Source organism: Salvelinus fontinalis, chromosome 9 (assembly GCF_029448725.1).
Source record: "Salvelinus fontinalis isolate EN_2023a chromosome 9, ASM2944872v1, whole genome shotgun sequence".
NCBI classification, from domain to species: Eukaryota; Metazoa; Chordata; class Actinopteri; order Salmoniformes; family Salmonidae; genus Salvelinus; species Salvelinus fontinalis.
In genome coordinates, this window is record NC_074673.1 from 35,978,957 (window position 1) to 36,004,674 (window position 25,718).

At 42.1% G+C, this 25,718-nt stretch overlaps 1 pseudogene; it reads left to right on the forward strand.

Moving 5' to 3' along the window:
- LOC129861825 (hydrocephalus-inducing protein-like) overlaps positions 1–25,718 on the forward strand; it is a 97,718-nt pseudogene that overhangs the window by 52,094 nt on the left and 19,906 nt on the right.

Sequence of the window (25,718 nt, forward strand, 5' to 3'; positions counted from 1 at the left end):
AGTACTCCAGATATAACAAACTGACCCTAGCCCCCCGACACATAAACTACTGCAGCACAAATACTGGAGGCTGAGACAGGAGGGGTCAGGAGACACTGTGGCCCCATCCGATGATACCCCCGGACAGGGCCAAACAGGAAGGATATAACCCCACCCACTTTGCCAAAGCACAGCCCCCACACCACTAGAGGGATATCTTCAACCACCAACTTACCATCCTGAGACAAGGCCGAGTATAGCCCACAAAGATCTCCGCCACGGCACAACCCAAGGGGGGGCGCCAACCCAGACAGGAAGATCACGTCAGTGACTCAACCCACTCAAGTGACGCACCCCTCCTAGGGACGGCATGAAAGAGCACCAATAAGCCAGTGACTCAGCCCCTGTAATAGGGTTAGAGGCAGAGAATCCCAGTGGAGAGAGGGGAACCGGCCAGGCAGAGACAGCAAGGGCGGTTCGTTGCTCCAGATTCTTTCCGTTCACCTTCACACTCCTGGGCCAGACTACACTCAATCATATGACCCACTGAAGAGATGAGTCTTCAGTAAAGACTTAAAGGTTGAGACCAAGTCTGTGGAGATCTATAGGAGAAAGCCCTGCATCCAGCTGTTTGCTTAGAGATTCTAGGGACAATTAGGAGGCCTGCGTCTTGTGACCGTAGCGTACGTGTAGGTATGTACGGCAGGACCAACTCGGAAAGATAGGTAGGAGCAAGCCCATGTAATGCTTTGTAGGTTAACAGTAAAACCTTGAAATCAGCCCTTGCCTTAACAGGAAGCCAGTGTAGGGAGGCTAGCACCGGAGTAATATGATCACATTTTTTGGTTCTAGTCAGGATTTGAGCAGCCGTATTTAGCACTAACTGAAGTTTATTTAGTGCTTTATCCGGGTAGCCGGAAAGTAGAGCATTGCAGTAGTCTAACCTAGAAGTAACAAAAGTATGGATGAATTTTTCTGCATCGTTTTTGGACAGAACATTTCTGATTTTTGCAATGTTACGTAGATGGAAAAAAGTTGTCCTTGAAACAGTCTTGATATGTTCATCAAAAGAGAGATCAGGGTCCAGAGTAACGCCGAGGTCCTTCACAGTTTTATTTGAGACGACTTTACAACCATCAAGATTAATTGTCAGATTCAACAGAAGATCTCTTTGTTTCTTGGGACCTAGAACAAGCATCTCTGTTTTGTCCGAGTTTAAAAGTAGAACGTTTTCAGCCATCTACTTCCTTATGTCTGAAACACAGGCTTCTAGCGAGGGCAATTTTGGGGCTTCACCATGTTTCATTGAAATGCACAGCTGTGTGTCATCCACATCGCAGTGAAAGTTAACATTATGTTTTCGAATTACATCCCCAAGAGGTAAAATATATAGTGAAAACAATAGTGGTCCTAAAACGGAACCTTGAGGAGCACCGAAATGTACAGTTGATTTGTCAGAGGACAAACCATTCATAGAGACAAACTGATATCTTTCCGACAGATAAGATCTAAACCAGGCCAGAACTTGTCCGTGTAGACCAATTTGGGTTTCCAATCTCTCCAAAAGAATGTGGTGATCGATGGTATCAAAGGCAGCACTAAGGTCTAGTAGCACGAGGACAGATGCAGAGCCTCGGTCTGACGCCATTAAAAGGTAATTTACCACCTTCACAAGTGCAGTCTTAGTGCTATGATGGGGTCTAAAACCAGACTGAAGCATTTCGTATACATTGTTTGTCATCAGGAAGGCAGTGAGTTGTTGTGCAACAGCTTTTTCTACAATTTTTGAGAGGAATGAAAGATTCAATATATGCCGATAGTTTTTAATATTTTCTGGGTCAAGGTTTGGCTTTTTCAAGAGAGGCTTTATTACTGCCACTTTTAGTGAGCTTGGTACACATCCAGTGGATAGAGAGCCGTTTATTATGTTCAACATAGGAGGGCCAAGCACATGAAGCAGCTATTTAAGTAGTTTAGTTGGAATAGGGTCCAGTATGCAGCTTGAAGGTTTAGAGGCCATGATTATTTTCATCATTGTGTCAAGAGATATAGTACTAAAACACTTAAGTGTCTCTCTTGATCCTAGTTCCTGGCAGAGTTGTGCAGACTCAGGACAGCTGAGCTTTGGAGGAATACGCAGATTTAAAGAGGAGTCCGTAATTTGCTTTCTAATGATCCTGATATTTTCCTCAAAGAAGTTCATGAATGTATTACTGCTGAAGTGAAAGCCATCCTCACTTGGGGAATGCTGCTTTTTAGTTAGCTTTGCGACCGTATCAAAAAGACATTTTGGATTTTTCTTATTTTCCTCAATTAAGTTGGAAAAATAGGATGATCGAGCAGCAGTGAGGGCTCTTCGATACTGCACGGTACTGTCTTTCCAAGCTAGTCGGAAGACTTCCAGTTTGGTGTGGCGCCATTTCCGTTCCAATTTTCTGGAAGCTTGCTTCAGAGTTCGGGTATTTTCTGTATACCAGGGAGCTAGTTTCTTATGACAAATGTTTTTAGTTTTTAGGGGTGCAACTGCATCTAGGGTATTGCGCAAGGTTAAATTGAGTTCCTCAGTTAGGTGGTTAACTGATTTTTGTCCTCTGACGTCCCTGGGTAGGCAGATGGAGTCTGGAAGGGCATCAAGGAATATTTGTGTTGTCTTAGAATTTATAGCACAACTTTTGATGCTCCTTGGTTGGGGTCTGAGCAGATTATTTGTTGTGATTGCAAAAGTAATAAAATGGTGGTCCGATAGTCCAGGATTATGAAGAAAAACATTAAGATCTACAACAATTATTCCATGGGACAAAACTAGGTCCAGAGTATGACTATGGCAGTGAGTAGGTCCAGAGACATGTTGGACAAAACCCACTGAGTCGATGATGGCTCCGAAACCCTTTTGGAGTGGGTCTGTGGACTTTTCCATGTGAATATTAAAATCACCAAAAATTAGAATATTATCTGCTATGACTGCAAGGTTTGATAGGAATTCAGGGAACTCAGTGAGGAACGCTGTATATGGCCCAGGAGGCCTGTAAACAGTAGCTATAAAAAGTGATTGAGTAGGTTGCATAGATTTCATGACTAGAAGCTCAAAAGACGAAAATACATATATTTTTTTTGTAAATTGAAATTTGCTATCGTAAATGTTAGCAACACCTCCGCCTTTGCGGGATGCACGGGGGATATGGTCACTAGTGTAACCAGGAGGTGAGGCCTCATTTAAGACAGTAAATTCATCAGGCTTAAGCCATGTTTCAGTCAGGCCAATCACATCAAGATTATGATCAGTGATTAGTTCATTGACTATAACTGCCTTTGAAGTGAGGGATCTAACATTAGGTAGCCCTATTTGAGATGTGAGGTATCACGATCTCTTTCAATAATGGCAGGAATGGAGGAGGTCTTTATGCTAGTGAGATTGCTAATGCGAACACCGCCATGTTTAGTTTTGCCCAACCTAGGTCGAAGCACAGACAGTCTCAATGGGGATAGCTGAGCTGACTACACTGACTGTGCTAGTGGCAGACTCCACTAAACTGGCAGGCTGGCTAACAGCCTGCTGCCTGGCCTGCACCCTATTTCCTTGTGGAGCTAGAGGAGTTAGAGCCCTGTCTATGTTGGTAGATAAGATGAGAGCACCCCTCCAGCTAGGATGGAGTCCGTCACTCCTCAGCAGGCCAGGCTTGGTCCTGTTTGTGGGTGAGTCCCAGAAAGAGGGCCAATTATCTACAAATTCTATCTTTGGGAGGGGCAGAAAACAGTTTTCAACCAGCGATTGAGTTGTGAGACTCTGCTGTAGAGCTCATCACTCCCCTTAACTGGGAGGGGGACAGAGACAATTACTCGATGCCGACACATCTTTCCAGCTGATTTACACGCTGAAGCTATGTTGCGCTTGGTGACCTCTGACTGTTTCATCCTAACATCGTTGGTACCGACGTGGATAACAATATCTCTATACTCTCTACACTCGCCAGTTTTAGCTTTAGCCAGCACCATCTTCAGTTTAGCCTTAACGTCGGTAGCACTGCCCCCTGGTAAACAGTGTATGATCGCTGGATGATTCGTTTTAAGTCTACTACAGCGGGTAATGAAGTCGCCAATGACTAGGGTTTTCAATTTGTCAGAGCTAATGGTGGGAAGCTTCGGCATCTCAGACCCCGTAACGGGAGGAGTAGAGACAAGAGAAGGCTCGGCCTCAGACTCCGACTCGCTGCTTAATGGGGAAAAACGGTTGAAAGTTTCTATCGGCTGAATGAGCGACACCAGTTGAGCATTCCTACAGCATTTCCCTCCAGAAGCCATGAGAAAGTTGTCTGGCTGCGGGCACTGTGCGAGGGGATTTATACTACTATCTGTACTTACTGGTGGCACAGACGCTGTTTCATCCTTTCCTACACTGAAATTACCCTTGCCTAACGATTGCATCTGAAGCTGGGCTTGCAGCACAGCTATCCTCGCTGTAAGGCGATCGTTCTCCTGTATATTATGAGTACAGCGACTGCAATTAGAAGGCATCATGTTAATGTTACTACTTAGCTTCGGCTGTTGAAGGTGCTGACGAACCATGTCCAGATAAAGCGTCCGGAGTGAAAAAGTTGAATGAAAAAAAAGTTGTGAAGGAAAAACAAAAATATAAACGGTAATTAAAAAGTAAAAACCCTAAAGTTGTCAGGTTGCAAAGTAAGGTTGGCAACAAAACGCACAGCAACACGTCTGCAAGTTGCAAGTTCAAGAGGAAGTTAGTAAGTTTTACAAGTTGCAAGTTCAAGTTCATATGGGATGAGTAATGTAGGGTATGTAAACATTATATAAAGTGGCATTGTTTAAAGTGATTAGTGATATATTTATTACATTCAATTTGTTATTATTCAAGTGGCAAGAGATTTGAGTCAGTATGTTGGCAGCAGCCACTCAATGTTAGTGATGGCTGTTTAACAGTCTGATGGCCTGATGGCCTAGAAACTGTTTTTCAGTCTCTCGGTCCCAGCTTTGATGCACCTCTACTGACCTTGCCTTCTGGTCAGGCTCCGTAGATGGGCACATCGCTCCCGAGTATACTACTTGCCAATGCCCAGTCTCTTGACAACAAGGTAGACGAAATTCGAGCAAGGGTTGCCTTCCAGGAGAGACATCAGAGATTGTAACATTCTCTGTTTCACGGAAACATGGCTCACTCCGGATACGTTAGAGTCGGTACAGCCTCCCGGTTTCTTCACGCATCGCGCTGACAGAAACAAACATCTCTCTGGTAAGAAGAAGGGCGGGGGTGTATACCTTATGATTTACGAGTCGTGGTGTGATCATAACAACATACAGGAACTCAAGTCCTTTTGTTCACCTGACCTAGAATTCCTTACAATCAAATGCCAACCGCATTATCTACCAAGAGAATTCTCTTCGATTACAATCACAGCCGTGTATATCCCCCCCAAGCAGACACCTCCACGGCCCTGAAAGAACTTCATTGGACTCTATGTAAACTGGAAACCACATATCCTGAGCCTGCATTTATTGTAGCTGGAGATTTTAACAAGGCTAATCTGAAAACAAGGCTCCGTAAATTTTATCAGCATATCGAATGCGTGACCCGGGCTGGCAAAATTCTGGATCATTGCTACTCTAAATTCCGCGATGCATACAAAGCTCTCCCTCGCCCTCCTTTCAGCAAATATGACCACGACCCCATTTTGTTGCTCCCAGCCTATAGACAGAAACTAAAACAGGAAACGCCCCTGCTCAGGTCTGTTCAACGCTGGTCCGACCAATCTGACTCCACGCTTCAAGATTGCTTCGATCACGTGGACTGGGATATGTTCCGGATAGCCTCAGACAACAACATTGATGTATACGCTGATTCGGTGAACGAGTTTATTAGCAAGTACATCGGTGATGTTGTACCAACGGTGACCATTAAAACCTTCCCCAACCAGAAACCGTCGATTGATGGCAGCATTCGCGCAAAACTGAAAGCGCGAACCACTGCTTTTAATCATGGCAAGGCGACATGACCAAATACAAACAGTGTAGCTATTCCCTCCACAAGGCAATCAAACAAGCTAAGCGTCTGTATAGAGACAAAGTAGAGTCGCAATTCAACGGCTCAGACACGAGACATATGTGGCAGGGTCTACAGTCAATCACGGATTACAAAAAGAAAACCAGCCCGTCGCAGACACCAACGTCTTGCTCCCAGACAAGCTAAACAACTTCTTTGCTCACTTTGAGGACAATACAGTGCCACTGACACGGCCCGCTACCAAAACCTGTGGGCTCTCCTTCACCGCAGCCAACGTGAGTAAAACATTTAAACGTGTTAACCCTCGCAAGGCTGCCGGCCCAGACGACATCTCAAGCCCCTGGGTCTCGACCACGCCCTGTGCAACTGGGTCCTGGACTTTGACAGGCCGCCCCCAGAAACGCGACGCGTTTCTATGGGCTAATAGCAGTAAGGCCAAATTCAATGTTAAAAAAAAAAAATTCTCCCTACAGGGGTCCTAAAATAAAAAATGAAATAGCTAAATGATCCTTGGTATGGCCATCTTAAAACAATTCCGTATGTTAGCTTAGTAGAAACCCAGCCCCGGGCCCTTAGACTCGAAGGGGAATCAATACAGATTTCTATAAAAAGACAGGTGCTGCTGATAATATTGCCATTATCGTCGAGGCTGAGGACATGTACATGTACCCCATGTATCTGATGCTGACTGGCCAGAAAGATTGTGGCATGGGCTACATAAACTGTAGTAAGACAGAGGGGCACTGTTTAGCTCGCTATGATGCTTTCTCTGGTGACAATGTTTCACCCACTTGCAAATTGACGGAAAGTTGGCGGGTGCACAGCGCACTGTTCGGCACTGTTATTTTGGATGAACGTGCAAAGGCAACCTACTTTTTGAAGTGATTTGTTTGGCAATCAGATGAAACATCATGACATGTCTTTACTATAAATCCCATAAAAAAATGTTGAATGGGGGGGGGGGGTTGTTCTCAGACTGGCCTCTGCCTGGGCCTCCAAAGCACAAAGTCCGCCCCTGCACATATATTGCTTTTTTCATCCATGGTTAGTTCAACCTTGGCAACCGTTCCTTGGATCCAGCTTGAGAACACAAAGTAAACCAGTCCAAAAGCCTGTCTTTGGCTGTGACTACTTACCACCACGCTCCCTTAATCTCCTCACACCAGTCAAGAAAGGATCCGATCTGCTACACGAACTATTTGGCTACCATTTCAAGCTATCTATTTTGAGGAAATATGAAACCCAAGCAGCTCTACAATATACCATGGCCTTCAGTAGATATCAGTTCATCACATACCAAGATCTATAGACTCCTGTCACGTTGATTAATGATCGGAGGCGCAGTAATAGGGGGGTTTATTTAGTCCATCCCAAAATACAACATGTCATTAAAAGGCACGGGGACGAAGCCCAAAACATACACGTATATAAAATACACAGGAACGTAACCCAAACAAAAGAGCGAGGTTTAAACCTCTAAAGATTACACGAGACAAGACCTGTAATAACACTACATGGGACGAGACCCGTAATAACACGACATGGGACGAGACCCGTAATAACACTACACGGGAAGAGACTCGTAATAACACTACACGGGACGAAACCCGTAATAACACTACACGGGACGAGACTCGTAATAACACTACACGGGACGAGACCCGTAATAACACTACACGGGACGAGACCCGTAATAACACTACACGGGACGAAACCCGTAATAACACTACACGGGACGAGACCCGTAATAACACTACACGGGACGAAACCCGTAATAACACTACACGGGACGAGACTCGTAATAACACTACACGGGACGAGACTCGTAATAACACTACACGGGACGAGACTCGTAATAACACTACACAGGACGAGACTCGTAATAACACTACACGGGACGAAACCCGTAATAACACTACACGGGACGAGACTCGTAATAACACTACACAGGACGAGACTCGTAATAACACTACACGGGACGAGACTCGTAATAACACTACACGGGACGAGACCCGTAATAACACTACACGGGACGAGACCCGTAATAACACTACACGGGACGAGACCCGTAATAACACTACACGGGACGAGACCCGTAATAACACTACACGGGACGAGACCCGTAATAACACTACACGGGACGAGACCCGTAATAACACTACACGGGACGAGACCCGTAATAACACTACACGATTGAGTTTTTATAGTTTTTAATTGTTCTAAAGCTGCTGCCATGTTCTGCCTCAGATAAATCAATAGTGATGTCTCTCTGTGCGACTAAAGTGCAGGCCAGTGAAGATTAATCACTCAACCTCCTGCTTTCACTTCTCCAGACCCATCCTCTTAGAAGTGAATGACCCTTCCTATCAATATTTGCATGGATCAATATTTGCATGTACCGGCAACCCTGCTAATTAAATGCCTGTCAGTAATTAAACCAGGTGTGATTCTGCTATTATTGCACCATTTTCATCTGCTTAGCTAAACTCGTTTACGGTGTACATTGAGTGTATATACACTGAGTGTACAAAACATCATGAACACCTTCTCTTTCCATGACAGACTGACCAGGTGAATTCAAGTGAAAGCTATGATCCCTTATTGATGTCACTTGTTAAATCCACTTCAATCAGTGTAGATGAATGGAAGGAGACAGGTTAAAGAAGGAGTTTTATGCCTTGAGACAATTGAGACATGGATTGTGGCAAGGAGTGGAACATAATACAGTAACTGAACATAGACAGCAACCAAGCTATGTCTACCATGGTTATAGCAGAGAATAGCCATAGTAAGCTTCTCCCAGGAGGGTCTCCACTTCAGACACTCTTTGAAAAGACATTGGGCTTCGTGGACTACATTAACAATATATGAATCTCTACTTTCCTCTCTCTGCTGACAGTTTGGTGTTATTGAAATGTAATTTGTTTTCCGGAGACCTCTTGAGGTGTCTGGGGATTAGTGTGATGGACACACAGGCACACACAGACACACACACACACGCACACGCACACCCACACACACACACACAAATGCTAACAAGTGAAAACAGTGGGACAAGATAGAAAGCTTAAAATCCTCTATATTCTAGTGAGAGGAAATGGTGGTTCCGCCTGACAGTGGTCCTCTGGATTATATTAATTATCTGTATTTAAGAATCTCTGCCGGTGGCCTGAACCGTCACAGGACTACGCCATAGACTTCCCCATACAATACTGCCCCCTGCTGTTATTCTTCAGAACACCTACTGTTACTATAGTCTGCAGGCTCTACCTGCATGGTCTCTTACATCACCATGTCTCCTTATATTTTGTATCTCTGCAGTTGTGTGTTTCTCTATCTCGCCATGTCAGTATATTTCTGTCATTTTGCATGTCTGTCTCTCGTTTATTATCTAGCAACATCTGTCCTGTTCCTTTTCTTGCAAAATAGGTGTCCAGTCCACTGGAGTAGGTATTATATAATGTCTCTTAATTATGGAGCATGCTGTAATTAATTAACATCATGGATGCACCAACCGTGAAGCTACTGAGGAGGGGAGAGGGAGAGAGAGACAGAGAGAGAGAAGTGCTGTTGGGGGAGAATCATGAAGATGCTGAGAGGACTTACTGTGATAGAATAAATTAATTTACTGATTTGTTTAATTGCTAATTTTACGTGTCTGTTACTTGGTTGGCTTACGAGATCTAAGATGAAGTATCCAGTGAGTTTCCTTTTTTACAGCTCAATACTGTAGACATAAAGATGATGCCGTTTTTTTGTTTGAGGGAAATTGAGGAACAGAGAACCAGAGAATGAGACCAAGGAGGAGAGGGGGTCTCCCAAAGATCCCCTGTCAGCCCCAGTCACCCCCACTCTCATCACAAATGGGTAGTCAGAGTCAGGTGTGAAGCAGCTACACCCCCAGCAGACAGGAGCACAAGTCCCCAGCAGCACAGTTGCCAGCCAGTGCTGATCAGAACACAGGCACAGCAAGCCGTGTAACTAAAGAACACCCCAGTGCTGGAGTGAAGGAGGTACAGACAGTACACACTATCAGGTGGCCTGCTGATGAGATTTCCTCTCTGTCTCTATTGCTCAGACCTTAGGAACACCTTAACCGAGAACATTGTTGGATTGAATTACAGTATTGAATCTCAATTCCTCTCCTTTTATCGACTATTCCTTTGTGCATCCCCTACCCTCTCTCACGATTGCTCTATCCATATGTCCTTGTGTCTTTATCTATCGTTCTATCATTGTTCTGACCTACAGTATACCTCCTTATCTGTCTCTCCTTCTCTCGTCTTTGATATCCTACCTATCTACTGTATCGGCTGCTGCAGCCAGGTGAAAGCCAGCTGATATCCTTCGCCTTTTACGGTTAGGCAGACATCAGTGGTCCGGTTCTGGCTCTGAGGTCAAGGAGGGCCTCACGTAAGAGATCAATCTCAAAGGAGAGCCCTCACTGGTCACCTACAGCCTGGACAGAAGAGAGATTGACTTTGGTCTTCAGGTATCAAATCAAATCAAATTTTATTTGTCACATACACATGGTTAGCAGATGTTAATGCGAGTGTAGCGAAATGCTTGTGCTTCTAGTTCCGACAATGCAGTAATAACCAACAAGTAATCTAACCTAACAATTCCACAACTACTACCTTATACACACAAGTGTAAAGGGATAAAGAATATGTACATAAAGATATATGAATGAGTGATGGTACAGAACGGCATAGGCAAGATGCAGTAGATGGTATAGTGTACAGTCTATACATATGAGATGAGTAATGTAGGGTATGTAAACATAAAGTGGCATAGTTTAAAGTGGCTAGTTATACATGTATTACATAAAGATGGCAAGATGCAGTAGATGATATAGAGTACAGTATATACATATACATATGAGATGAGTAATGTAGGGTATGTAAACATTATATTAAGTGGCATTGTTTGGCATAGCGTCGCCCGGGTTAGGGAGGGTTTGGCCGGTAGGGATATCCTTGTCTCAGTATGTAAAATGTAATAAAATATATGCACTCTACTGTAAGTCGCTCTGGATAAGAGCGTCTGCTAAATGACTAAAATGTAAATGTAAATGTAATTTTTTTAAGTGGCTAGTGATACATTTTTACATAATTTCCATCAATTCCCATTATTAAAGTGGCTGGAGTTGAGTCAGTATGTTGGCAGCGGCCACTAAATGTTAGTGGTGGCCGTTTAACAGTCTGATGGCCTTGAGATAGAAGCTGTTTTTCAGTTTCTCGGTCCCAGCTTTGATGCACCTGTACTGACCTTGCCTTCTGGATGATAACGGGGTGAACAGGCTGTGGCTCGGGTGGTTGTTGTCCTTGATGATCTTTATGGCCTTCCTGTGACATCGGGTGGTGTAGGTGTCCTGGAGGGCAGGTAGTTTGTCCCCGGTGATGCGTTGTGCAGACCTCACTACCCTCTGGAGAGCCTTACGGTTGTGGGCGGAACAGTTGCCTTACCAGGTATTTAGCTATACCATGATCATCCTGAAACTGTGTTAGTTGTGTCTGGTTTACTTGTGAAGGATAAAGGTATCTGTGTGAGCTTTCTTTGCTTGTGTTTTTCATTCGTATCATTGATATTCAGACAAGGACTTTTTGATTTTTGATTTGTAAATGAGTGAATCAGCATCAATTTTGGTATCCATTCCCCCTCCTCTTCTCTTCTTTCTCCTGCAGTTGTTTGACCATCTGGCCAAGGTAAAAATCATCATGAGGAACACAGGGAGGGTGGGCTTTGAGTTCAGTGCTCTGTTGGGGGACCAGGATGAGTGTGAGGACACTCGGCCTGGACATACCCTGGTCATCCCTAGAACGGTGAGACAGCCCACAGTATCGAGGATATACAGTGCTTTTTGTACCAATCCTCTCTACCAGCACCCCATGTTTAGTATTTAGCGTAACTACATACACACATCTAGTGGTTTTACTGTAGCTATTTAGGGTGTTTTTTGTGTAACCATTTGCCTGTCTCTCATTACTCAAAGGGCTACATCGAGGCGAAGGCTGAGCGGAAGCTGTCATTGTACTATCTCCCTGGGATCCCTTAGGTTTTCCACAAGACTTTCCAGCTGCAGGTAGCTTTGTGTGAACCAGAGAGCATCACTCTCAGAGGAGAGGGCATTTTCCCCAGGATGTGTCTGGACCCAGTGCTCTGTATGTGCCTTTGTTCATTGTGGAGTTCTATCTCCATACTGTGAAACAGTTTTGTTACAGTATGTTACTCTCTAGATTACTCTGTAGATGAGAGATATACTGCTGCAGTGAAGGAGTCCACGGAGGCCCTGGAGGAGGACAGGAGAGATAAAGGCACCAGTCGGCCTACCACTGGAGAGGGCCTCCTGTCTGACGGGGACTACATCCCTACAGTTAGTATAGTCAACTCTATCACTAATCTATTTTCCCGTGATTCATGTACATAGATCTCACCATTAGCAAAGCCAATTTGTTCAGTTTGTAGACCAGACATGATACCTGGGTGATGTGTGGACAGATGTGTGTGCCATTTAATTCACTCTCACTGTGCTCAGCATGATTCCCTGCTGCAGATGGAGGTAGAGAGGCTCTTGGTGAAACAGAATGCCATGGCTATTGAGAAGAGACAAGGGGACCATAGAGACACACCTGCGTCCACTAGAAAGTGGCGCAAGAAGCTTAGCAGGTAGGCTCACATGCAAGTACGTAATCACACCATGGCTATGCATATATTCAGCTCATTACTGAAAGTGGGATCTCACTAAGTCTCATGTTTAAGTTCCTCTTGATGGAGTACACACTGGATTTTGGCTTTGTGATCCAGGGTAGTGTTTCTACTCACATAGTTAGTCAAAGTGACAAACACTGGGCCCATGTCTATTTCCTTCTGGGCTGACTGCCGATCACTTACAGGCACAGGGGGTTCCTGGGCAGCATTTGGAATGAATGTAGATAGATAATGCTATATGTGGATGGTTATGATCCAGAGCTGTCTCTTATCCTCAGGGTGAAGAACCTGCCCTATTGTAAGACTGCAGACCAGGGACTGCAGTAATGCCTCTTGCACTGAGATGCAGTGCCTTTAGACCGCTACGCACTCTGGAGTATCCTCTGTGTACGTGCTGTTTTGTTGTTTTCCAACATATGTGGGAAATATTTCGACCCCTAGTTTTTTAAGGTCAAACAGGCTGAATATGCCATGGTGCCGTTGTACTGTGTGTTGTGATTGCCAGATAGTTGGGGGCCCTGCAGTCCAGATCCGTCTGTGTGCCGTAGTCACCATATCCGCCCTCTCAACCTCCACGGAAATGCTGCAGTTTGACAGCATCCAGTGTTGCACTGTTTCAGGTGACCACTGTCCAGCTGTTCAACCACGAGCCTGTACCCTGTGAGTGGAGCATCGCAGAAGAGCAACAGCCCAAGAAGAAGGTACACTACCCAGCATAAGCACTGGTATTCTATACTGCCTCATGGTTTATAAGGGGTTTGTTGAAGCTGAGGGATATTTTCACAAACAGCAGACAGCAAAACTGTACAGTACAAAAGAACACACCCTTTAAACAGATGACTTGTCAGTGTGTTTAATCTAAATTATGTGCTTTTACCATTAAAGCAAATAGCTAATTAGGTGCATTTTTGTTCATTATCTTGTGTTTTATTATGGATGAAATATTTAAAAACAGGATATTAAGGGTATTAGCTGCAGGGCTTTGGCCCATTTTTCTTCTTGTCTTGTGTGTCTTCAGAGAATAATTATAGACCCCCAGGGTCCACACTAGTCTACTGAGAGGTGAAGCTCATCTCATTTATATTTGGGCTTTATCTTTACCAGTAGGACTGCATTGTATCACAGAGTAAACCAATATCACGATACAAATATTCACCAAGTCCTCTTCAGTAATGAAATTATCCACCTAGATACTTATTAGGCTATGGTATAGATATTGTATCTCTCTGTTATTGTTTAAATGTATTATACCATGGCATTGTTGAATACTCATTTCTGATTGGCTTGAAGGGCATACTAGAGCGTGCATTATTTCCCTATAATGCACAATATATTTGCACGGTAGAATTCAATGGCTATAGTTCTTACATGTTCTATGTTTGAGCTGCTTTTGAAAGCAAAAGTCGAATCGAAAACATTATTGGAATTATTGATTTCAATTTTCATAGTAGCCAGCTAGGATTGCTGGTTTGATTAGCTAAACTAGCAAGTCTGTTTGGTTACCAAGGCAACTACTGTCGCTAGCTAGTAAACTTGCTAGCTACTTCAGTGGATGTTGAACACATTTCTACCTGCAAATGTACACAATTCTGTGTTAAATTATAGCCATGGTATAAAAGGGACAATCAACTCGGGGCTTGCGTTGTGGAACACATCATCCACGTCGTTCATTATTTTCCAGAGAACGCATTGCCCCTCGTTGATTATCCCTTTCTTCACTGTTAATAATTGTTATTAATTCAAGTAATATGTGCCTATAGCCTGTGTTCAGATTGACAAGCACCTGAGATGGAAGGCCAGATTGGAGCAACATCCTCCTCCAGGTGTGTTTGAGATGCTTCCTTCAACAGGCATTCTGTATCCTGTAGACAGGGTCAACATCCAGGTCAAATTCAGCCCAGCTGAGTGGGTAAGTAGGTCCAAAAGGCCCATTACAGTTTAATATATTTAAGCAGTCATGACTGCAGGGAACACAGCTCTCTCATAAATTACAGAAAAAGTTTGAACTTGTCTCTCTCGTCTGTTCTGTTAACATTGCATGTCGGCATTTTCTCAGTATTTCCAGAGCTCATCTTTCTCATGAATGATGGAGTCAGGATGAACTGGTCACAGCCAGCTGGGAACAGAAATGAGCCCTGGGAGACACAGATAAGAGGACAGACTCACAGAGGGCCTTATCTCTCTCTGCCGCATTATGGACCTCCTCCATCAGATACACACACCTATGACAGTTCTGCTGCCTGGTGCTTTAGAGTCTTGATGGCATTGGGTAGAGATTAGCTGAACCTAGCTAAAAGATTGGTGAAGCCTCTACGGTGTGTGTCTGGTTGGTGAAAGTAATGTTGAAGAGTCAGGGAGAGACAGAGACAACTAAGGGAATACTGGGAGAGAGAGAGTGTTGGCTGGGCTGCAGTTCAGATGGTGTGTGGCTGCTTCCCTGGATGTGAATGGCTGTGTTGTTTCCATAGAGGGTGTACAGCCAGAGGCTGGTGGTGTCGGTGGCCAAAAGCACCCAGAAGATGCTGCTGCTGGCCCAGGGGCAGGGAGAGGAGCCCCAGCTGGAGTTATCCTCCTTTGTGCTGGAGCTGGGACCCACCCTGCCATTCAGTGCTGGAGAGGAGACTGACGTGATCATATGGAACCCCTGCCTCTTTCCCATCGAGTTCTAATACCGGGAGTTTGACAAGAAAAACCAGGAGGAAGAGAAGGTGAAATCATTTGACTGCCTGTAATGGTGGACCTTGGCAGACATGGTTCTTATCAAAGAAAACATCAATTTTATGTTGAATGATCTCCTATGTTCTATTTAGGTTGTATTACCTTTCAAGTACTAAGAAAGACAGTTTAAGAGTTTTGGAATATAATCTCTCCCTCTCTCTTAATATTCTGCGTATGATGAAGGGCTATGATGGCCAGAATTTCCTGCTGTTGCCCCCACGTGCCCCAGGAGAGTCACTAACTCCTGAGCTAATTGACTATTATAATGACCACAACTGTGAGGAGGAGGACGGTAGGTCTGCTCTGCAGTGGAATCACACTTGTATTTTTATTCTGCTGTCAGACTGTCTGAACACCTCTTATCAGGATGGAGAAGACATATCTACAAAATGAAAGTGTCTGCGGAGCAGTACATTAATATTTACTTACTGATTTAGAGGTCATGAATAATCCATTGGGGTGAGTTCTGGGACTTTCGGTATAAAAGGCCTAGTTTGATCTGCAGTGGAAGCTTTGATTTGACCTGGGATAATCTGCAGTGGAAGTTCTCACTGACTCAAAGCGTTGTCTGGTTCCCCAGAGTTCAAGGCTGGCTCCTCTAAAGATGAGGAGGCGTCTGAAGCAGGGGAGAAGGCAGAGCAGGAAGAGGAGCTGGCCACCCCACCCCTTCCAGAACGACTCATGGAGGAAAAGAAAAAGGCAGCTCCCTCCAAGATGAGACGTCATGTGGAGGTACTGAACAAGACCAAATAGATAACACTATCACACTCCAAACAGTACAAATGACTTACCATTGCAGAAACAGATGAACAGCTGAACATCATTCACACTGCTCACAGTATTCAACGTTGTCACCGAATAACACAGACATGATATGTAACGCTGGTATGAATGATTCGGGAGACAGGCGCAGTAATGTGTAATGTTTTTTTTTATTGCACCCAAATCACAGCGTGCCATGTAAAGGCACAGGGACGAAGACCAAACAAACACATGTACAACACACAGGGTTGAAACCCAAATAAAAGAGCGACGAGTACCTTGAATAAATAACACACGCGCACAATGATTATCACACGGGACGAGACCCGTAATCATCAGCGCAATCCACAATGGCAAGAAAGCCAAAACACACAGCACAGGTACTCACACGCACCAACGGACATTGTAACAATAATCGACAGCCTAATGGTGAAACGAAGAGCACATTTATACAAATACAATCAGTGGGAATGGGGACCAGGTGTGCGCAATGACACAGTTCGGAGGGATCCGTGACCCTATAATAGTCATAGAGAGCAAAAACAGCAGGTATCACGTTGCATTCTGTCCCTAGGCCTGATCAAAGACACAGTGGACAGCAGGACTGCCAGTGTGGTGGACCTGGAGGTCAACCCAGTGTCCAGAGCTATCGCCCACCACATGGGCATTGACCTATCACCTGAGGGCCAGGTGTAGGAGTAAGTGACATATGTAGGTAGATATCACACTATTAAACAATAGATAGGTAAATAGTATAAGAAGGCAGATGTGAGTGTGTTTGCCATTCTGGTAAATACAGGAAACCAAAGATTAGCAGATGATGTAGTAGTAACATAAAATACATGGATAACATATAAATATTAAAGATAGCTGAACATTAAAGTAACAAACCACATGGTAACATAGATCATGAGACCGTGGTAATGGAAATCTACTAAGGGACGTTCTGACCCTCTGACCCTTGTAGATTCTCCATTATGCTGTCAGACAGATAGGCGCTTAAAGAAATTGGACACTAGACACACAGTCTGCTGATTCTTTAAAGAGATACACATGTCAGAGAAATATGTGTTTAGGGCACTTAGACCCACTAGAAATATAGTCTACTCATTCCACTAGAAAAGCATACATACCAGAGAAATATGCCTGAGATGGCTGGACACTAATGAACAAGAAACACATAGTCTGCTGATTCCATTTGAGTGAAACTGACCAGACACATAGACGCCTATAAGCAATTGGATGCCCTAGAGAGGGGGGGGGGGCACAAAGAGTGCATTGATTTAGTGGTAAAGGGAGGGTCCGGCCACCATTATAAACTGATTGAAGGCAGATGGTGGGGAATGACGTCATAGGGGACGGACAATACTATGTGGGTATAAATATAAAGGACTGGACTTCTGAGGGGGGGGTTCCGCGGTGGGGGTTCCGCGGACATTCCAGATGGCTGTACAATTGTAATAAAGAGCATGATTGAATTTACAAGTTCTGATAAAGCGTTATATTTCTGAGATGATTTTCCACGACATATTTTGGCGAGCTAGCCAGGAGCTGATAGGGACTGGGACGTTCTTGGCTGATGATGGGTTCTTTGGACAATCTAACAAACAAGGGTGGCCGCCCAACTAGACGGTAAGCAAGTTCTTACAATGGTTGAAATGTTTGTGTAAGATTGCTTCAGAGATACTGTCTCAGCGAGAGGAGCGCCACGTAAGTCTCTCTTTCAAATTTCCTAAAATGAAACCAGTAAATACAAAAGAACTTTTAAATTCAATGAATTTGCATGTATGTGTAATTTGGGGAATTGTATTAAATATAAATGCATGTGCATGTATAGAGAATGAGTGAATAGGCGATGTGAACTTTGCTTGTGTTGGGTGTTTAGTGGAGCATGCGCTCGTTCTGATTAGACCGTTCGAATGTGTAGCTTAAATGATGTGCTTGTTTGTGCCATCTGGCTGAGATGGCTGGCTATAATGTGGGACAGCCCATACGGTAAAAACAGATAATGTAGGTATAAAATCCTGTGATACCTCTTCAATAAAATTAGTAGAAGGAATGCTTGGACAGGTTACTTATGAATAACGGCTCTAAAGATAACAGAGAACTGCATGAATAAGTAGTTAGAAAGCCACGATACCGCTCGTTAAAAAAGGAACATTTTTAAAGAGGTCTGATTGGGTGGATATTTAGTAAATAAATACTTCATGGATACCGCCCCAGAACGGGGGACTGAACGGATGAATATTTAGAAGGCAGGAAAAACGTTAGCCCGATTGTGCGGCGTTCAACTGCAAAAGTAGCTTATAAATATTAGGTTGTAGGAAAACGTTAGCCCGATTGTGCGGCGTTCAACTGCAAAAGTAGCTTATAAATATTAGGTTGTAGGAAAACGTTAGCCCGATTGTGCGGCGTTCAACTGCAAAAGTAGCTTATAAATATTAGGTTGTAGGAAAAACGTTTGCCCGATTGTGCGGCGTTCAACTGCAAAAGTAGTTTATACGGTCGAAACATAAATCAGTAGTTAAATAAATATTTCATGGTTAACGCTCTGAAAGGAGGACTGTACGGATGAATATTTAGGACGTTTGCCCGATTGTGCGGCGTTCAAATGCAAAAGAAATCCTGCGAATAAAAAACCGCTCTGTCTAGCTAACAGGGTTTTGTAATTCAGTAGGTCACGCCATAATACTACTCTAATAAAAGAAGAAAAGATCAGTATTGGGGGTTGGGTAGGATATGAAGACAAGCTGATCCGATTAGACAGTAGTCTCTCGTCATATCGTAGAAATCCTATTAGCCTAGGCTTATGTTGAACAAAGGGATTAAGTCAATAAAGAAAGAACTGAGTTGTTTTGAGGTAAAAACAAAGGATGAATGATAATGTTGTAAGAAATGAGTAGATCTGTGTAGAGATAGAACATTAGGAAGAAAGAAAGGACAGGTTGGGTTGTGTGTGTGTGTGTGTGTCTGTGACCAACTGCTGGTAGGAAGAGGCATGCGCAAGCCTCTCTGATAGTTAACTGAGTGTAATTTGAGAAGGAGAGTGCAGTTAACTGCTATTAGGCAGATGGAATGAAATTAAGGAACATCGAAGTAAAATAAGTTATAATCAAGGATAAAAACACTGATGTGATAAAGTAATAAGCGACCATAGTAGAATACTAAAAAAGGTGTTAAAATAAATAACCATAAAGATAATAAAAGAGGATTAAACCAAATAGTGTGTAACAAGACAGAAAGTAGAATCGTCGATAAATTGAAATTGTACTATAAAGTTAAAAACGAATTTAGGTTAGTTAAGATAAATAGTGATAAATAGTGAAATTCAGGACAGATTAAGGATTCACGAACGGTGTAACAAAGGAAGAGGAAAAAAGAGGCCGTCGATCACTCTGTACCCACAGAGACTGCGGTCTAAAAATAGCCTGAAGGACAGAGACCAGAATATGAGAGGTTTGTTTCACTAAAACCGTGAATCGGGAATTAAACAGTAAAATGGGATAAAAGACAATGAAATAATAAGAATATAGATAAGAGGTAAGAAAGTATAGACAAAATAAATTTAATAAAGGTAAAAGTAAGACGTTAGATAGAGATCTTAACGGAGCGGGCAGTGGACTGGTGTGACTCAGTTGGTAGAGCATGGTGCTTGCAACACCAGGGTTGAGGGTTAAATTCCCATGGGGGACCAGGATGAATATGTATGAACTTTCCAATTTGTAAGTCGCTCTGGATAAGAGCATTTGCTAAATGACTTAAATGTAATGTAAATGTAATCATAAAATTGATTAGAATTATAAAATGAATAAATAATAATATCTGTAATGGGAAAAACACAGTGATATTTGAAGTATTGTATTAGAATAAGACATTAAGTCATCTGTAGTATTCAGAAATAATGTCTGTACTATATAGAGCTTGGTTTGAGAAGAGAAATTAAGTGATGGGACAAATGCATTTTTAATTGGAAAGGGGATTCGCTCTACCTTGGAAAAATAGTAAATAAAAGGTGTATAATACATGGGAGTATTTAGAAAAAATAAATAAATAATTAGTGGCATGACAACGAAATGACTGTTTCCATAGAATAGGGAGAGAAGGACACTATTACCTGATGAACAGGATAAATAGGACAAGGGAATTAAACAGTCACATGGGACCAAAATGTGAAGCTCGATTTGCAGGCGTTCTGATGTCAACATTCTATCATCAGAAAATACATTGCGATGGGGTTGTGTGTGTGGTTCCTCTAATCCTCGCAGACGTGCGGGTGATTGGCAGAACTATTGACAAGATCTAAGAACCAATAAGAAAATAGCTCTCTGTTCTGGATATAGGTATATTGGTTATGGGAAAATTAGTGTAATGTGACATTAGAACTTAGTGCGGTAGCAGGAAATGCCGTTATACAAGAGTTTATATCCTTGTCAAAATAACAGACAACTAATTGGTTTGAGGTTAGTGAGAATGGAATTTTTACTTGGCGGTGTGTAGTCTCTGAGGGAACAATGAGTGTTTCATAGAGATTGCAGTTTATATGTGGTCAAGAAGAAGTATTAGATCACGTTTGACTTGACATCTAGTAAAGTAACGATGGAATATTAATTGTTAGACATTATATACCACAATTCTCTGGAACTGTTAAAGACGCTTTAGAATAAAATCTATGGATAAGTAAAATTATTGGTTTGCTGACTAAAAGGTAACATTGTGAATATTAACGATATGTACACTTTCTTTTCCAGAAAGAATAAGGGAAAAAAAGGGTTTTCAATCTTCTCTGGTCAACAATGTCATTGGAGACTAATTAACTGCTTTCCACAGTAATTAAAGTCAGCCGCTTTAAAAATAAAAATATCTGGATAAGGCTAAAACATGGAGTTCTGGATGAGTGAGTCCAGTTCGTTTGCTATTATTAGCTTATGGTTCACTAGTGAGTACACCATGTACTGGGAATGAATATGCATTAGTAGATATATTGGAAGGGTTTTTTCCAATTCAGTTTCAAATTGGGTATGCAAAAGGATGAACATGTTTTTGAAAAATGTATTTAAGTTGCTCCTAAAGAAAGGGGGAGTGGAAACATATTAATGGTGTCAAAATGCCCTGAATCCTAGGAATTTCCTGTGAAAGACTGATCACCTTTTACTAGAAATTGTTGGAACAGGTGGGATTTACTTATAAAATGTTTAAGACACCAGACTCTATTCAAACTGTATAATTACTTTGAAAATCTATTATGTCTCTGGGAAAATTATGAAGAGTTGTACCCTTAAATTGAATAAGTTATTCGAATAGGTTTATTTTAATTTTTATTTTTGATATAACATGGGTTCATGGGTAAAACTATCAGTTCCTTGGGGTTATGGTCTTTGGGGAAATACACAAATGTGTTTTGTTCATTATGCATATAAAAAGTGTTGAAAGTTATTCCAACGGGTTTATTGGAGTGTGGGTTTGTGAGGGTTTTTGTTGATAAATACATCATCTGTAATTCATCTGAGAGAACACTGGTGGAATAAGGGAGTTATCATAAGAAGGTGACGTCAGAATGCTTTAAGGCATGGGAGAGAATATTACCACAAGTGGGTGTGGAGATCAAACCCACCCTAACCGACTGAACAGTGAGGGACAACTGTGTCTGATGACCTGTGAACTGTATCTAAAAAAGACATGCTGAAATGACATTATATTTGTTGGGAGAATAATGACTTAAAGTTATTGGGGTACTGATTTTTTATTATCAGGCCATTCATGAGAGAAACTGAGACAAAAGGGCTATTGGAAAATAGATAATACTGGTATTTAAAGTGTTTAGTATAAATGTTCATTATTAAAGGGATGTTGTGTATTGAATAGATAAGGTCAAATTTGAGTTAAAGTAAACACTAAGGACTGTTATCCTGAATATTGGGTTGGAAAATGTATTTAAGAAATAACTGTTTAGTTATTTAGATATAGAACTGTTTAAATTTAATAGGCCTAGGGAAGCTCTGGAAACTAATCCTGAGACAAGGTGGTTGACAAAACTTACAGAATATTAGATTAAAGGTTTTTTATTTTTTGTTTTATAATGTCATTGGAATTGGAATGATAAAATCTAATGTTTAATTGAATAAAAATATAGTATGTTGTGCGATGATACCCAAGAATGAAGAAGAAAGAGACCAATAATAACAGGGGCATAGAATGAAACAGATGGACGTTTTTCTCCAGGTTTAATTACATTACGAATAGTGGAAATTTATTGCAAATGTGTAATTATTATAAAAAAATTATTATTATTATTATTTTTTTTTTTTTTTTCTCTTTTTCTCGTTTGGTCAATTTCTTTTTGTTTTGAGGAACATAAGGTTGTGTATATGTTCCTGAGGAGGGACTGATTGATATAAATGATATATAAATTGACTTAAGGATGTATTAAACAATGGCTGCTATGGGTTAGGGGACTCATAAATGAAGGTAATGGTAGTGAAGGGGTGTTATTTGTAGAAACTATGTATAATAATAGAGATAATTCACAGAAAAGGAAAGACAGCTGACTGTGTAAAATATAGGGAAAATTCTAAAGTAAATAGAACAATTCACATATCTAAAGATATGGTAAAAAGAATAAGTGGTGGCATTTTGAACACTAGAGCAAAAGTTTAAGAAACTTATGACTTAGTTTTGTGAGGATTGGATATTCTTCCAACTGGAAGACACTTGACTGAGTACATGTTATTTTACAGCAGTTGCCGTAGGGACCATCATTTAACTATCATTATGAATATTTCTGTGGCAGGAGGCCAGGTATTTGAGGCAGAATGGTTACATAGGGCTGTTATTAAAAATTAAGATTTAGTGATCTTGCTAATGTTGTCAGGAAATAACCCATGTGTAAGTGTGTATGTCCTCAGGAAAAAACAGCCAGAAATGGAAGGGCTTGGGCTGCATTCTGGAGACTGAGTGTACATCAAGATACACCAGGCTGGTGGTATACTTCTTACAACACTGTAGTGGTAAAGTTCTTCTTGTCTCTCTTTGGTGGGTGCATAAGTCTCACGAGAAGTAAGGTCCAGCTGAATAATGGGTGAGCTTGAAAACACCATGACAGAGGATGTGGAATCAGAGAGAGAAAGAGAGAGAGACTAGATTCCACTATAGACATACTGGGTTGAGTTTGGAGGCTACTTGTTTTATTTTTAATACATCATGTGAAAGAGAATGGATGATAGGATATTATACTCTAAACAAACATGTTAAAGGGATTGATATGAAAGCATATACAGTGTTGAATTAATTCAAGAAGAGAGAATGTTAATTGTAGGTTATGCACATGATTATCAGTTGAAATGGAGTAGATGGGAAACTAAGTAAAAATGACATGATTTGGGAACACCTCTCAGAACCTGGGGCCGAAAGGGGAAGACTGGGTGGAAGCATGAGGAAGCTTTTTAGGGCTTTTATTTTTGTGGAGTCCAGCAGAAAAGTATCCTGGAGGCATAGAGTCAGGTAAAGAGAGAGTGGGAATTGTCATGGTCTCAGATTTCAGTTTGCATGAATATATTTATGCATAACACATAACATTGTCAATGCTGTTATGTTTTGTCTGTTGTTTTCCAAGTCTTATGTTTAGGAAACCAGAAGGAGAGGGGTTCGCCAGCTTCAGCTGGAATGTCTGTTTGTTGTGTGATGAGTGATGGAAGTAAGAGGATGTATGGTGCAATCATAGAACAGAGGCCATAAGTCTCTAAGTATGAATGCTTCACAGAAAGTAGGCAGAAACCTGAACCAGGATGAGAGATTCTGCGTCTGATGATCCAAGGGGACCAGAAGGACCTCTCCCAGTGATACCAGGAGATCTAGTCCACGTTGGAGGGATCCGGAGGAAGTGGGATCAACCGAGGAGAGATGGACCCTATGAGGTGGCCAAAGCAACAAGAACGGCCGTCCAAGTGAAAAGAAGCCAGACGTGGTACCATCTGAACCACTGCACATGAGTCCCAACAGAGAGAAGGATACAACCACATAGAGATGAGGACACAGAGGATGCTGATTCACCAGGAGGGAGCCTGGAGGGAGCAGGAGCAGCGGAAACGATTGAGACGCAAGGGAGGAGCCAAGAAAACAGTAAATCAAGTGAAAGCCAAAATATGACACGTGCACCGACTAATGCACCCAGAAGAGGAGAAGAGGCCTCACAAGGAACAGAATAAGAACGTTTCTTTCCTAAAATTGAAAGCCTTCCAGATGGAAGCTAAGTCCGGCCTGAGGAGGGAGCCTCAGGTGAAGAAAGAGGAGGAAAAGTCCGGCAAGCTGAAGAAAATGGGGATTACCCACAATTGACTTTTAAACTTTTGAATGGCCTCCTTTACAGACAATTGATGTTAGAACAACAAAAGAATAATGACATTGACATAACAGAAGTAACAGTGAATGCTAGTATAGAAACAACAGACTAATGCACAATCAAGATGTATTGTGGGAGCAGGAAGAGAAGAATGGAATCAGCCAAACAATCCAAAAAGACTGACAAGGTTAGAATCTATGTTCCACCTCAATTTATAACAGAAGTAGGAGAACTGAAGTTTCTCAATCATAAGGATCAAACCCTTATCGGAGATTGCACTCTGTGGATGGACATATCACCAAACAAAGGGACAAGTCATTTGGGATCCGAAAGGATGTGACCTGACATTAATCAAAGAAAAAGACGAGAGGGTGCTCATCATGAATCAGATTGAACCAGTTGAAGGTGAAGAATTAATAGTTGAAATAACAAGAACAACAGTGACCGAAGGGAGTAGCACCACTGTCATTAAGGTTGATTCTACCCCTGCACATGAACAGGAAGAACCTGTGACAACAACAAGGGTGGCGGCTGCTGTGACGACCACAGTAGCTATCACTAGATGACATCGACTGCCCTTACCAAGCAGACCACCGTGCCACAAAGCAACCTGAGACATCTGAGTCAGGAGAGTTTTTTACTGACAATTGGAACTTTCTGATAAACTCTAATGATCTACTTCAAGATAAGAACATTGAAAAAGCAACAGAATTAGATATATCAGAATCAGAACCACTCAAGGACACCACATGAGAAGAAGTAGTGAAGAAGGAGTGATACGAATGGGCTAAGTATATGGCAAACAGACACAGAATGGATAATTGTATTTTGTGAAGAAAATCACCTTTGTCTGATCTTTTAATAGTCTCTGAACCAGCATCATGTAAAAACTGTGTAAGTTGGGAAAAATGACTATTGTACCAATAGAAAGTATTCTATTCCCTTGTGTGACATAAAATGTAGGATTGCTCTGGGTAAGGACTAGGGGAAAAATTATGTTGAATGAGACCATGCTGGGAGACAATGATTGTGCTGCCTATAACATTAGAACTGAATTAAATGTACCTTAATTAGATAGAGGTACCGTGGTTAAATTAAAATATGAATGTTTTTACAGACATCACACCGAAGGAATTGATGTAGGAAACACCACTGTAGAAGTGATACTATTTGGGTGTTGGAGAATGTGGGAGTTTGTAA